We start from the raw sequence: 15,032 nt of genomic DNA on the forward strand, positions 1-15,032 counted from the left end.
CCCAAGTTGGTGCAGCTGTTTGAGGAAGTTTGGGAGTTGCCATATTGTTGGAGGAAGTATGTGAGTTTACAGAATCCCAGCCACTTTTTTTTTTTTTTTTTGGTTCTTTTTTTTTGGAGCTGGGGACCGAACCCAGGGCCTTGCGTTTCCTAGGTAAGCGTTCTACCACTGAGCTAAATCCCCAGCCCCCGAATCCCAGCCACTTTTAATTGGCTCTTTCTTCTTCATGCTTGCAATTTAAGATCTGTCCTCTCTTGCCTGGACATGCTGTCCATGCCTGCCATTATGGATTCTTCTCCCTGGAGCAATAAGTCAAAATGAACTCTCCCTCAGATTGCCTTTAGTCATGGTTGTTTTTTTTTCCACAGAAACAGCAAAGTAACTAATGCAGGGTCTTTTGCTTTTGCTCAGTAATATTCTATGGTGCACACATGCCCATCTGGTATCTTTATTATGACGTGCTTAATATTTGATGTTGCTGAAATGGATGCTTAAGTGTTTTTACTTTTCTATTGCTCACTGTAGCCATAGAGAAACAGAGCTGTTCTGTATTTACCTTTTAGCATATGATCCTATTGACTTCATTTCTTAGTTCTGGCATGTTTTGTAGCTTTTTAAAAATTTTCTAAATGTGATTATACTTCCTAAAAAGAAAATTTTATTTCTTCACTTTTAGCCTGAAAGAAATTTCTTTTCTCATCTAATCGCACTAATTAAAGTCCTAGTTGAAAGTTTACCAGAAGTCATATAAATATTGGTTGTTGCCATGTCTATGTTCTGGGTGGAAGGAACATCCAGTGTTTATTATGAAATACAGTGCTAATTATAGGTCAGATGTAAATGGACTTTATGAGTTGAAGATGCTGCTTTTCTGTACCATTGGCAGAGGGTTTGGGCTAATAATGGATACAAACATTGTTAACCAGTATACTTTTAGCTGCAATAATTCTGAATTTTCTTACTGTTTTATTCACATAGTGATTTATGATAATTCATTTTGATTTATTAAACTAATAAGTGAATTTAGGGGATTTGAGGATAAACTCCTTTAGTGATAATATAGTTACTAAGTTTGGTTTACAACCAACTGCAAAGCTAACTTTTGAGATGGGGATTAGTTGACAATTCTCTTATGAGCTTTTTGTCCCAGGCACAAAAGGATTTGAGAGAAAAATCATTAGGATTTCATTTCTTATTATTTTGAAAAAATGTGCTGATCTTATTTGGGCCTGGAACTTATTTGTTGAACTTATTAAAAGACTTTGATTAATAGTTATTTTTAGATGGATAGATTCTTTAACCTGACATATTTTTATCTATGTGTTTAATGAACTGTGACAAGTACTATACAATGACTTCATACTTCGTCTGGGGTCCGTAGTGATGCCTCCTTTCTCCCTGCTTCATATTGGTAGTTTCTCTCCTCTCTTGTGGTTTTTCTTCTTCAGTCAACAGAAATTTATGGATTTTTATTGATCATTTTTTTTAAAAAAACGTATTTTTCTATTCAATTATTGTTTTTGTTCGTACAATTGATCACAGCTATGTTCTTTGTTTTTTCTTCCTCCTAATTTGGTTTTGATTTATTTTTTTCCTTCCTTCCTTCCTCCCTCCCTCCTCCCACCTCCTCCTCCATTGTCTTAAGATAGATGTTTGGACATTTATTTAATTATTTGATTAACTTTCAGCATCTCACTCTGTAGGACAGGATGGCCTGGAACTCAGTATGAGGTCTTAGCTGGCTTCAAACTTGTGGCAATCATCCTGCCCAAGCCTTCTGAAGGCTGAGTTTATAGACATGAGCTGCATATGACCGACAGGCTATTCATTTGCCCCTCATCTCCCCCTCCCCCCTCTCTCTCTCTGCCTTGAGATGGATCCCACAATCTAGGACTCAATCTTGAGATGGATCTTTACACCTTTCTTTCTGAGCCTGAAAAGTTCATGTCTCATTTTTCATACACTTCCAGTAATTCTACATATTCTCTGCTTTTCCTCTGATCTGGATCTCTTATTTGACCCACAGAGTCACATAAATGAGCTTAGCTTCATTTCAGAAGCATGGCTGTTTCATGACTGTATGTGTGTTCCTTTTTGCTGGCTCAGTGTATGTCCTGCCTGCATCTGAGCTCTACATTGTCTCAGTCCTTAGTTCAGTGAATGCCATTCTACTTCCCATTGTGAGGTTGGTTTGGGCTGTGACTTGCCTTCTTCAGTGGAAAGGGAATGTTTGCTTCTCTGTCACCCTCATAGTCTTCTTAAATTAGCATACAAAGTGATGTCCTTCATCACAGATCCTCCTTTACCCCTTGCCACCACTCCCTCCTGCTGGTCCCCTTCCCCACTCCAATATCTTTACTTTCAGGACACATACAATCTACTATACCAGTGGATCTCAGCCTATGGGTCCCAACCCCTTTGGGGATGTCATATCAGATATTCTGCACATCAGCTATTTACATTACAATTCTTAACAGCAGAAAATTATGGTTATGCAATAGCAATGAAATAATCTAATGGTCATCCCAGCATGAGGAACTGTGCTAAAGTGTCACAGCATTAGGGAGACTGTGAACCACAGTATTACACCTTTCTTAACACCCCCACACCCCTCAGTCTTCTCTCTGGTTTTATGACTCACATCTACATTTGCATATGTAAAATTAATGCATAGATAAAATGCATATATAAAAATGAAAACCTAGACTCTCCCTGATAGAAGCATGTGTAGTATTTGTCTTTCTGAGTGCTGATTTGCTCAATAAAATAATTTTCAGTTCTATTTCATCACAAATGTATGGTTGCATTTTTCTCTCTAGATGAGCATGGTCTCATTGTATGTGTGTTTACCACATGCTCCATGCTCATTCCCTGGTTGATGGACATGTATCTTAATACATTTTTTATTATGAACATGACAGCTTAGGATTGCTCTATATCCTTGATCCATTGACCATTTTGCCCCTACTAAATGTTATGCTATCTTTAAGACTTTAGTTTCTAATTGTAGAACCACTTTGATCCTGAGATGGTCACTCCATCTTTCTGCAGCTAGTTTTGGCATTGTGACTCTGTTGATTTTCATCAACCTATGCAGATCTGTTTGGAGACCTGAGACTTGAAGACCTTAAAGAATGGAGCAGATTGCAGTCTAGTGATGCAGATAACTTTACTGTATTTTCTGGCTACCTTTATACACAAACGTAAGAAAGAAAGCAATGATGCAAGGAAGGTGGCTTGAGTTCAGAAAACACATAAATACATGCCAAAAAGCACATACTAAATATTAGCAGAGCAGTCCTTTCCCAGAACTATGTTAGGTCAGACCAATTTGAACACCATTGTCTGGCATGTACTATAGATTATATCTGGGAAGCATGAAAACAAGGCAGAAGGCCATATGTAGATTCAGGGTACATTGAAGACAGCACTCAGTGTATCCTTTCACCAGATTAGATTCTACAGCTATGTCCTGACACCCAACAAGAATAAACATATTTTATAGAATGAATGCAAATGTTTGCCACAGGAGGCCTGAAATCATGTCCAAGAACAACTCAGGGAACAAAGTGCACTTGAAGTAAAAGGTCCTCATCCCTTTCTCCTGGAGCCTCTAACAGTTCCCCAAGGCCATTGTTCACCTTGAGTCATCCTTTTAGCCACATTCTGACAGGACCCTTTCTGTCGTCTTAGTTTAACCTAGTTATGTCTTCATGGGAATTTTATGCTTATTGATAGGATTCAGTGGCCTTCTGATTTTTGATCAAATCTCATAACTTCTGCCTTTTTAATTGGGGATTTTAGCTCGTTTACACTTAGTACAACTATTATTCACTTGGTTTAAATCAAATATATTACCTATTTTCTCAGTTCTTTCTATTCCCTTGTCCTATCTTTTTCTGCTTTATGGAAACTGATATTTAAATTTCTTGTTTATTAAGTTTCAGTACAGGGGTATGTTGCAGCTTGAGCATCCTTCTCCTCACCCCCTCTCTTAATTTGTCTTCTGTTGATGTGATGAAATACTCACCAAAAACAACTTGAGGGAGGAAAGGATCCTTTCTGGTTCAAAGTACATCGCAGGGTAGGAACTAAAGCAGGAATCTGAGTCAGGAACTGAAGCAGAGACAATGGAGGACACTGCTTACTGGCTTGACCTTCATGGCTTTCTTGGGCTGATTCCTTATACACCCTGGGTCAACGTGTCCAAGGGTGACATCACCTACATTGGACTGAGCCCTCCAGTATCAATTAACAGTTAAGAAAATGCCCCATAGACATGGCCACAGTCCAGTCTGATAAAGGAGATTTCTCAGTTGAGATTACCTCTTTCCAGGTGTGTCTAAGTTTGTGTCAAGTCGATAAAATCTAAGTGTGAAATCCAGATGGTTCCAGTTTACTTAGGAAATAAGGGCAATTATCAACAAATGGAATTTCATGGAGTTATAAAACCTTCTGTGCAACAGTAACATGGGGAGAAAGGCAGGAATAAAGTACCAGCAAGGTATAAAAACAAAACAAAACCCTTAAGCAAGAAGAAATCAAACAATTCAGTCAATAAATGGAGAGTTCTCAGAGGATGGAACCCAGGTGGTCTGTAATCATCCCATAATGTTCAGCTTTTCTGGCTAGTGCAGAAGTTGGTCTTTAATTTTTACTATTCCTATTTGTCTCCATTCTAAGTATCTTTATTAAAACTCTTCTACACTATTCCAGGGTCTCTAGAAGGTTGGCTTAACTCAACAGGCTACACCTTGGGATGCCAATTGAGAATGTTCTTCCCAGCTCTCCTGCTTTTGGTGTACAGCTGGGATACATGCCTCATAATGTGTTGTGCCCATTCTTGTTCCAATGGTCAATTATCTTCTAGAGAGTTTAAGTGACAAAAGTGTCTATCAGTCACATCCTCAGATACCATCCCTGGAGCTCTTTGTTTCTTTTTTTGTAGACTCAAGCTTCTCTCAGAAGTCACTCGACCTCAGAACAAAGGCTTCTGCTATTAACATTTCTTGTAGTGTCGTCCACTGGCAAAACATTGACTAAGACTTATCTACTTGGGGAGAACCTTTATTTTGTCTTATTTAATGGAAAGTTTGCCTGGATCTAGAGTTACGGGTTGTTTTTGTCACTTGCAGCACTGTGTAGATTTCCTCACTGTTTTGGTTTCTATATTCCTTACAAGATGTCTGCATGCACTGTGATCTTTGGTTTCTGTCATTTTGTACCCACTGTGGCTGCACAAGAAGTGTCTGTGTGCTGATTGCTGCTGAACTTCAATGACTTTTGTTTGTGTACTTGTAAGTTGCCATTCAATTGATAAAACATTCAGCATTTTAAAAATTACCATTATTGACATTATTATTACTTCTCTTTCCTCCCTCTAAACCCTCCCATATATCCATTCCTCTTTGCTCTCTTCTTGTGGCTTCCTATTTTCATTGTTATTACTTATACATAAATGTTCCCAAATATATAAATACAACCTATTTGGTCTGTATAATGTTCCAGGGATGACCATTTGGCATTGGATAACCAGAATTTTTATTTAATGTACTTTTCACCCCTTCTGTCTTTCAGAAACTCCCAATGAGCTTAAGGCTGCACAGGGGGTGCTTGGCCACTGGTCTCTGAGGCTTGGTTATTCCTCAAAACACCTGTTATGCTTCACTTTGGTTTTGTGTTGCTCACAGTGCACTGTCCATCCACAACACATGGTTGTATTTTTGCGGTTGCTTTATATCCTGGAGAATAAAAATAATCCAGAACAATCTACTTATCTATTTCTGTAATTAGGGGGAATTTCTTTCTCATTTCCAGTCATCGACTATCAGTTCTATTTTACACATGCATCTCTTCCTTTGTTTTGTTTCTGATGGCTAGATTCTAGAATCTCCTGATTAACAAGTGTTTGCATTCAAAGACAGTTTCCAATGGAAGTTTTCAACCACTCTATTGACATTTCTACTTGATCATTTGTGTAGAATTCCCAGAATGCTGCCTGCATTTTGAATCAGTGTAGTCTGGCCTGTCCTTCCTTGGCTTGTCTGTCCTTTCTGCCCTTCCCCTGTCCCCCAAGTGCATTTCCCTCTAGCATTAAGTCTAAGTCCACATAGTACAGTGAACCACCATTTCAAATTTAGATTTTTGCTAAATTATGAATGGGAACAGTACAACAGAGCAAACTGAGTATGCCATTGTGATCTAAATTCTAAGTCAAACGGTGATTGTGTAGAACACATATGTTTTATTTTTAACAGTCTTAAGTTTATTTGTGGAAATATCAAAGTGCATCAGTCAAGCATGTAGTGGGGGTTGAGGGCATCACCATGCCATGTGTGCAGGGGTGATTGGTAGCATCACTGTAGCCATGTGTGCAGGGTGATCACACCAGCTCATTATCTTTATATGGACAGACAGAGGCTTTTACTTCAAGGCCTTCAGAAGGGTCCTGAGGCAGACTTGGAGCTGGGGCACTTGCTGTAGCTTCAACCTTGGTTTGAAACTCAGCCTTTCATTGGCAGAGCCTGCAGCTCTTGGCTGTGTAGTCAGGAATTTGCTTCCCAAACTTGGGATGGGTCATGAGGGATGTCATCAGAGTTATGGTTAGCATCCTCAGCCATCTTGGGCTCCACAATGGCTTACTATTGATTCATTGCTATGGCCTTTCCATCATGTGGCTGCATCTTCTTCAGGCCCTTTTTTGTGCTTTTTTTTTTTTTTTTTTTTTTTTTTTTTTGCCAAAACACATGTTTCTTCTGAACTTGGGGTTGACAGTCTTAGATGTCATCTCTTTGTGACCTGGGTTTCCTGATGCTCTTTTTGTGGTATTTTCAGGGCTGGTTGTGTCTGCTGCAGAACGTGGGACTTGGCCATGTCAGCACAGAAAACTATGGCTCCTGAAGTACTTGAGACCAGAAGAAAGGACTAAATGTATTAAGAAAAACAAGGCAGCTGGTCAAATAATGACACCTTTGGTCAAGGAAAACTATGATATGAAATTGGCCCATAAAATTACAATGGAGCCCCAAGTCCTTGAAGCCAGGTGTGTTGTGGTTCCCTAACACCACGCTGCAATGCATTTCTCCTGTTCTGGTAACAAGACTCACTTCCAGTCTTATTAACAGCACACTATGTCACACCTGGCTAGCCTAGTGCACCTCTACTCCTGGTTTGTATCGTCTACTGGGCACTCTCCATCATCGGTTTGGAGTATACTCTTCCTTTCTGTGCTGGGCCTGCAGCTCAAGTGTAGTGCACAAACATAATACTCTTGAAGCCCTGGGTTTGACCCCCAGCACCACAAAAAGTACAAAAGGAAGTTCCATATTTTTACATAGAAAAATGGAAAGTCCTCCTATAACATATCATTCCTTGGTGCTTTGACACTAGTCTCACACATCTCAGGAGGACTAGGTCTTGGGTTGGAATATTCTCCTGTTCTGTATTTTTTCCCAGGAGAAACAAGTTAGCCTACATGCACGTACTATACAGTTGAAGTCCTAGTAGGCTGTAGAATCTGGGTTAATGAAGGGAAAGTCTACATAATCATGGAACTTATATGTTTTTAAAATTATACTTACTTTTATTATATGTGTACTGTTGTTTTGCCTGCATGTATGTTTGTGTAAAGGTGTTTGATCCCCTGGAACTGGAGTTACAAACTGGAGTTACAGTTGTGAGCTGCCCATGTAGGTCCTAGGAAGTGAACCCAGGTCCTCTGGAAGAGCAGCCAGTATGCATAACTACTGAGCCATCTCTCCAGCCCATCATGAAACTTCTTATTAATATATTTCTAAGATCAATTCCTCATGTTAGGCAGCACCTGGTTGTGTCTGCTAGATTGTTCAAAGAGAACGTCTAAGAATGCCAAAACAGTGCTAAAACCAATGCCTCCTTGCCAGAGTATGTGCACGAGTCTCTCTTCAAGGGAACCTGCTAGAAGCCCACATGCATCTTCCTCAAATCTCTCACAAGCATCTCCAAGCCTAGGGGGTCACAATGATGACCATGATAAAGGTGGTGATAGAGGCCCTGGGATGGACATTTAATTATTCAACTGATTTTCTTAAAAACCACATAGATTTCTTTAAAAAACACATTTATTAATGCTTTGTGTTTGACAGTAGACTGGTTTTGCTTCAGAAGTTTGTCTGTTTCATCCATGCATCCAAGCCTGGGATTAAAAACAGTTTAGCATAGTCGAAAATTGTTTTGTTTTTTAAATAAGGACGTAGATTCTAGCAGAACTCCACAGCAAAGACAGACCAAGCACTAGAAGGGTCTGAATGGGGAGCTGTAGGTGGTTCCGAGTGCCTTGCTCTGTCCTCTGTTCCCTGCAGACAGTTTGACTTTGCCTTTAGTGTACCTGGGTAGCACATTCACACATCAGTGCTCCCCAAAACACTGATGGAAAACAAGTAGTTCATACCGAGACAGTGGGACAGTGGTGTCTTTGGGGAGCCTACACACCCTGCAGCCATTAGGCTGAAGTTACAGGAAGATTAAGACCTAGCTTTAGTTCAGTAATCCTCCAGGATCTAGAATCTCAGTATTGATTATGTTGCCGTTGATAGTACATAAGGTATTGTCTTACTGCACAGATGAATATTATAAACTATGCAATTACTAAGAAAAGGTGGATAATTGTCCCTAACTATCCCTTCATACACTCCTTTGGAGGTGGGCTGGACTGCATTTTGGAAACAGTTCCAGGAAAAAGGATAAATACATATGGGTCACTGAGAATTTTTCTTTGTAAAAGTCACATTTTGCACCTTTTGGCAAGCATGGGTCTGGGCTATAATAGAAAATACGTCTGTTACAGATGAAGGTTTTCTAACATAAAGTACACTCTCAACAACCAGAGGGATTTGAAAAGTTCACTTTCTTGATGGCCAACAAGAAGGGTGCTAATGAAAGACTGTTTCCTAAAAAGCGGGGTTACAGGGCCACACACTGGGAGGGTTCAGGGACTGTGCTGGTAGTGGAAGATGGATGGCCTCAGCTGTGATGGCGACACTTTGTGGCAACTTTGAAATGCATGTTACATCGTCTAAGACATTGAAGAAGTGAAACTTGGTTTCAGGACAGAGGATGAGGTTTCTCAGAACTTTCTACAGTATGTCCCATTTCAATTGCTTCCTGGCTGAATAAAATCCCCGCAGAAGAGGAAGTCTCTGAGAACGGACATGCCCGCTCTTCATTTGTCGCTACTTTGCCTTGAGACCTAATCGAATGACATGAGCTCAGCTAGTCATCACCACAGGAGAAAAGTCATGTTCAGATGACAGAATAACTATCCAGTGTTGCCTCATTAGCAGGCCAAGGGTAACACTCCAGATGCCAAGAGGGCTGGCTGTACTGATTCAGCCTTTCTGAAGAGACTGTCAGTTAGGATTCTGAGAGGGATATTTTCAGTTTGATTCAAATTAGATAACCCTAGAAACACATGGTACTGTGCAAGGACAGCTAATGGTATGCAGAGTCAAGGCCCCCGCCCCCTGGGGGAGGCCTGTTTTCTACCAGCCAGCTTCAACTTTGGGGTTCTCTGAGTTTTGTACTCCACAGCCTCAGTGTGACATTCTAGCAGGCAAAGTCATGAACTCACCAACTGAGTATCAAGAACCACATGGACATTACTAGCAGCCACTGAGACCAAGATGTAGATTCACCTGGTAGAGAAAGCACACCCTCATGTACCCAGGCTCAAACAACATTTAAACTAGGCCAGTAAGTGGCTCAATTCTACTGACTTTGCTTTGAATACATGAGGCCCCAGATCTAATGCATAGCCCTGAAAGAACAAAAGGAAGAAAACCGAGAATGCAAATCTTTATACGTTGGAGAGAGAGGTGGTTTGAACATAAAGCCAGTACCCTGGCTCCAGTAGGTATCTATCCACTGTCTGACACTGGCAATACAGGGTTGAGGGTCTATCCACTATCTAACAGTGATGGAGATCTAGCCACTATTCTGCATTGGCACTAATGGGAATCTAGCCACTGACACTAGCAGGAGCGGGAATCTAGCCACTCTTGAACACTGGCAATACAGAGAGGGGATCTAGGCATTATCCAATACTGGCAGTGATGAGGATCTAACCACTGGCTGATTTCCTTCTCCTTTGTAGGTTCTTGGGAACTAGCTTAAGTGCCTTTATGAGTGTCTGAATAAGGTACTCTTGGTGGACCAAGAGGCACATTTCATCATCTGAGCCTTGAAGGAGGGAGCGTTGCCAACCCTGGAAAAATAAACCACCAAATGCTTTTCCTTAAACTGGCACTTGTTCCAAGAGAGACACAGAAGGAGAGTTGCACTAGGAAGACTCTGATATAGCAAGGAGGAAGGGCTGAGGAGACACTGGCTGGGCTTGAGGCACAGGTGACTGGGGAGTGTGTGGTATGGAGATAAGTAATCAAAATACTCCTCTCTAGTGATGTCCCCAGACTGCCGTCAACCATTCCTGAGGAGTAACTGTGGCCCATGACTCTCGGCTTTCCAAATGATAAAGTGGTATGTGTGAGTGTGTAAAATTGTGAGCATGTATGAGTATGTGAGAGTATTTTATATGTAAGAATGTGTGTATATATGAGAGTCTGTATGTATGTACATGTGCATATGAATGTATATACTTTCATTTATGGGGATGTATATGCATGGTATATATGTATGCATCTATGTGAGTATGCATATGTTTATGTGTGTATGAATTTGAATGCATGCATGTGTGCACATTCATGAATGTATGTTAGTGTGTATACATATGTTTGTGTGTGTGAATATATGTGCATGTATGTATATGGGTGTGTATATACAGATGTGTATGTGAGCATATATGCATGTGCGTATGTGTGACTGTATGTATGTGTGTATGATGTATGGTGTGCGTATGTACGTGTGTGAGTGCATGTGTATATACTGTGTGTGTGTGTGTGTGTGTGTGTGTGTGTGTGTTAGTGCACACACATCCTGGTAACACTGTTGGAAGTTACCTTCAATAAGAACAGTGATAGTGTCCCATTTTTTCAGAAATAATAAAATTCAGTCAGATTTTCATATTTGAGGCTGATTTGGAGAAGGGACTATCAGCTTCTTGTTGCCTAAACAGTAGACTACATTCCAGAGCTTTCTACCCCTCCAGAATGACCGCAGTTGGTTGCTGCTTTGGCAGGAGTCAGTTCTGAGTCTGTTGCATGTGATGTGCTCCTCCGTTTCCCAACATGGGCTCCTCACCAATGTAGCTAGACCGTTTTTACATGCCTACGAAAGTCTGTCCTTATTTTTCACTGTCATTGTCAGAGGAGGAAGTGATGTGGGGCTCCCTCATGGGTCCCCACAGGTCCCCAGATGGAAGGGCTGGAAGGACTCCGGGCCCAGCAGACCCACAGGGCATTGGAAGCTGCTTTCTGGGTTCTCACCTCACCATGCTGGCAATTACTTCTCAGAACCCTGTAGCTACAACTAATCTTTCCTCTTTAATTGTGATTTCAGCCATTTTGCTATTGTGAAATACTTTACTCTTGAAGAGCTAGGTCCCGCCTACAGTCTCTATCAAGCATCTCCAGTTTATGTGGTGAATTCCGCTGGGTTCCTCACTTTGGGTACCAACTCCAAGAACTCTTTACTGGCCGGATTTATGATGGATGCCATCTGGTCTGATAGGAGGAAACAGATATTGATTTTTAATATTTTCTCCCAACTTGTTTACCCTAGGATAATACTGCAGCTGTGTGGCAGCTTGTCTCCGAGTGGAAAGGATTATTACCACCGCCTTTTGACGGGATGAATCACCCAGGACGGCTTGAATGGCTAAAGGGTAGACTTTGATGTTATGTCGCTTCATTTACCCTTATGACTAAATGATTATTGATTTTATATTTTTAAGCTCTTGAAACGTGAAAATAACTTGGTGGAGAAGGCTGGCTGTGTTAGTTTTATTAATTTATTTCTGCGGGGCATAATTCACTTTGGACCAGGTTGTGAAGGTTCTGGGTTCATGACCGGCTGTAGATACAGTGGCAAAGAAATGGCTTATTTATATAGTCATTGCAAGTAGTCCCAAAATCAATACAGTCTGGGATTGGATGATTAAACTCAGTCCCTTTGTGGGGTTCATTCCTGTAGCTGCTGCCGAAGTCAGCTGGACTGCCCCAGTTTCATGTGATCAAGTCTACAAATAGCAAGTTTGTTCAAGTTGAAATATGATTTTTTGGCTCATCATTTTTTTTATCTGCTATGTTCACTCAATGACGTTTTAACAGCCTACGGGGGAAAGGGAGGTTGATTGACTGCTTCGCTGAAATCAGTAATTTGTGTCCAAGCAGCCTCCTCCAAGGACGTCTAGGATGCAGCTGGATGGATCCTCCAAGGCTCTCAGCAGAGATCCCAGTAGCCTGCGCTCAGTGTTGGGAGCATCCATTTGCAGCAAGACCCAAGATGCAGACTGGATCTAAAGCCTTCTGTGCATTCAATAGGGAAAGTGTGTATGTGCGTGTGTCTGTAGAGTCCTGCCTAGAACCCTCACCTAATGTGTGGTACTTTTGTCCCAAGAACACCAAAGTCACCTGACCCCATTTATTTCTCCATGACAAGCTCAGAGTCACAGGCAATGAAAGATCTGGGCCCTTTGAGTTTCATTTTACACATCCGCCTTCCCCCCTCCAAAGTCATTTTTTTAAAAACACAATTCCTTATATCTGTTCTTTGGTTTGAACCAAGTGTGGTGTCACACACCTGTTTTTCCAGCAATTCAAGCAGGAGGAAGGTGAGTTGGAGGATAACCTGGTCTGTAGAGGGAGGCCCTGATGTGTCAACCTAAATAATGAATAATGGTTTGATTATTAAGGCTCAGTTTTTGTGATTGAAATAAGAGCTTTGAGTCCTTCATAAAAGCTTAACACGTCTCCTAGGCAGCAGAGAGCTTCTCTTGAGCACGTGAAGGGAAGAATTCGTTTCCTAGGACTTTCCACATAGTTGCAGAAACAGTGGAAGGCTAAAGTTAGCCCCAAACAGAGATTCCTGGTGTGAATAGTGGTTCATGCTTTCTTTTTATCTCAGCAAAGTTTTCTGCCTTATTCTCCCTCCCTTGGCTTTCTTTTGCACCATAGTCTGAGCCTTCCTTGGACAGAAGGGACAGCTCAACAAGGACACTCACTCTAGTGTCTCACTCTAGTGGAAATGGGCTATAACCCTTCTACTTGGTCATGTGAAATTTGCCCTGGGAGCCATTTCAGGTTAACCGTATGCTTCTGAACTATGTGCTGGTCAGCCTTACCTCACGCTACCCAAGCTTTCTGCTTGTGCACACAGGAAGTCACCGTTAGGCCTTCCGTTTCCAGGACAGGACTTCCCAGCATTGCGAGTCACGACCGAGTGTTTTTATGGAGTTACACAAGGTGTAAAACACTCCCTCTCACTTTAGTCAGTGTGTGTGCATAATTAATATGCAGTAAATTATATAGCTCCAGTTTAAAGCTTGTTTAAATGCATAGAATTGCAAAGAGAATGGAGAAATAAAATAACTTCGGAACAGCGTAATGTAATATGTTGATCAATTTTATAGGGAGTGGTGAATATTTAATTAATCACCTTTTGACAATTATTCACAGTGGTCAGAATCAAGGTCTCCATTAAAGCCGAAGAATAGCTTCATTACAAATGACTCATAAAAGTGTCAAGGCCTGGCTGTGAGGACAAGTCATTTCCTTTCCCTTTAAAACCATTAGCCGGGCTAGTGGGGGTGGGGCAAGTGACAGGGCACAGAATCCTGTGATTACAAAGAAAGCTTCAGGAGAGGGTGTGTTGTTAGAAAGTTGCCATGGTCCTTCTGTCCACTTCCTTCAGAAGGAGGCAGACATGGAGGCATGCTGGCTCTTGGTGCATCCTCCTGCCTCACAGCCTCTATCCTATAGCATTTGCATCTGGGCTTCAGGCCTGGTGAACCTCTCTTCTCAAGGCTCTCAGCAGAGGGACCCACCTTTGCTCTCATCTTGATCGATGTACTGCTGCCTCCTGGAATGGCTGCAGACAGGGACAGCAAAGAGAAACATTGTCGCAGGTCGGGCTTGACAGCAAAGAGAAACATTGTTGCAGGCTGGGCTTGAGGGCTCAGAATGGCTGGACTGTCATGGAGCCTCTTTACTCCAAAAACAATGCCAAGACTCCATAACTCCTGTTGTGTCAGTGAACCCGTATCAGCTTGTCCTCACTGTCCAGGCACCCTGATTCAGGTGCTAGCTGTCAGGATAGGGTTAGAGGAACCTGTATGGACTCTTCACAGAGTCATGTGTTTTTTTCCCAAGCGACCCAGTTGTGACTACTCATGACCATAGCTTTGGAAAGAAACATTGCCAGACAGACCTGTGACCCTAAGTCTCCTGGCATCTGCAGGGGTAGACATGTTAGTGTTGGGGTCACATCCCACCTTCAAAGGACAGAGCCTGGAGTTAAATTCCCCATGCCAGGAGAACAAGTGGATACTTGAGTTCAACTGCATTAGTGAGTGGTTTCCTTAGCTATTAAACCTTCTCCCCAAACTCGAAAAATGCCTGAAGTGTTTTAACCCAAACAGAGCCTGAATATACTTCAGTTTTCAAAGGCTTCCCCTGTTGCTGTGACCAACGATGGGATGTTTCTTGAACTCCTTTTTCGTTATTTGAAGCTCACATATGACACCCATGGGCAATCTCTTTCTGGGGCGCACACCCACCCGCACAAGTTCAAGTGGCCACTTTTAAAAACTAATGGTTATTGACTCTGGTCGGGATCTCTATGATGTTATCTAGCCCATAAAGACTTTGTGGTATGCGTTTACATTGTATCTGGCAAGTGTCTAATCAGTATTGATTTTCCTCGTGTGTAGTACCTATGTCAAACAACCTAATATATTTAAATGGAGATTATTTCTGTTATTTATCTACTATGTGATAAGATCAAAGGCAGTTAACTGTGCAGTAGGAGGGGAAGACAGCCCAGCGTGCTTGGGCCTTCCCTCTACAATTGTACCACTTGATGATGGCAAGCAGCTAAAAATT

The 15,032-nt window shown here is 41.6% G+C and overlaps 1 long non-coding RNA gene across 1 annotated transcript; it reads left to right on the plus strand.

The window, feature by feature from the left end:
* The first annotated feature begins 11,712 nt into the window (after positions 1–11,712).
* On the plus strand, positions 11,713–14,900 carry LOC148006901 (uncharacterized). Its single transcript, XR_015644919.1, has 2 exons — positions 11,713–11,815; positions 12,324–14,900. It is a non-coding gene; the product is annotated as an uncharacterized LOC148006901 (long non-coding RNA).
* Positions 14,901–15,032: the final 132 nt, after the last annotated feature.

Source organism: Rattus norvegicus, chromosome 1, assembly GCF_021556685.1.
Source record: "Rattus norvegicus strain SHRSP/BbbUtx chromosome 1, alternate assembly SHRSP_T2T, whole genome shotgun sequence".
Lineage (NCBI taxonomy): Eukaryota > Metazoa > Chordata > Mammalia > Rodentia > Muridae > Rattus > Rattus norvegicus.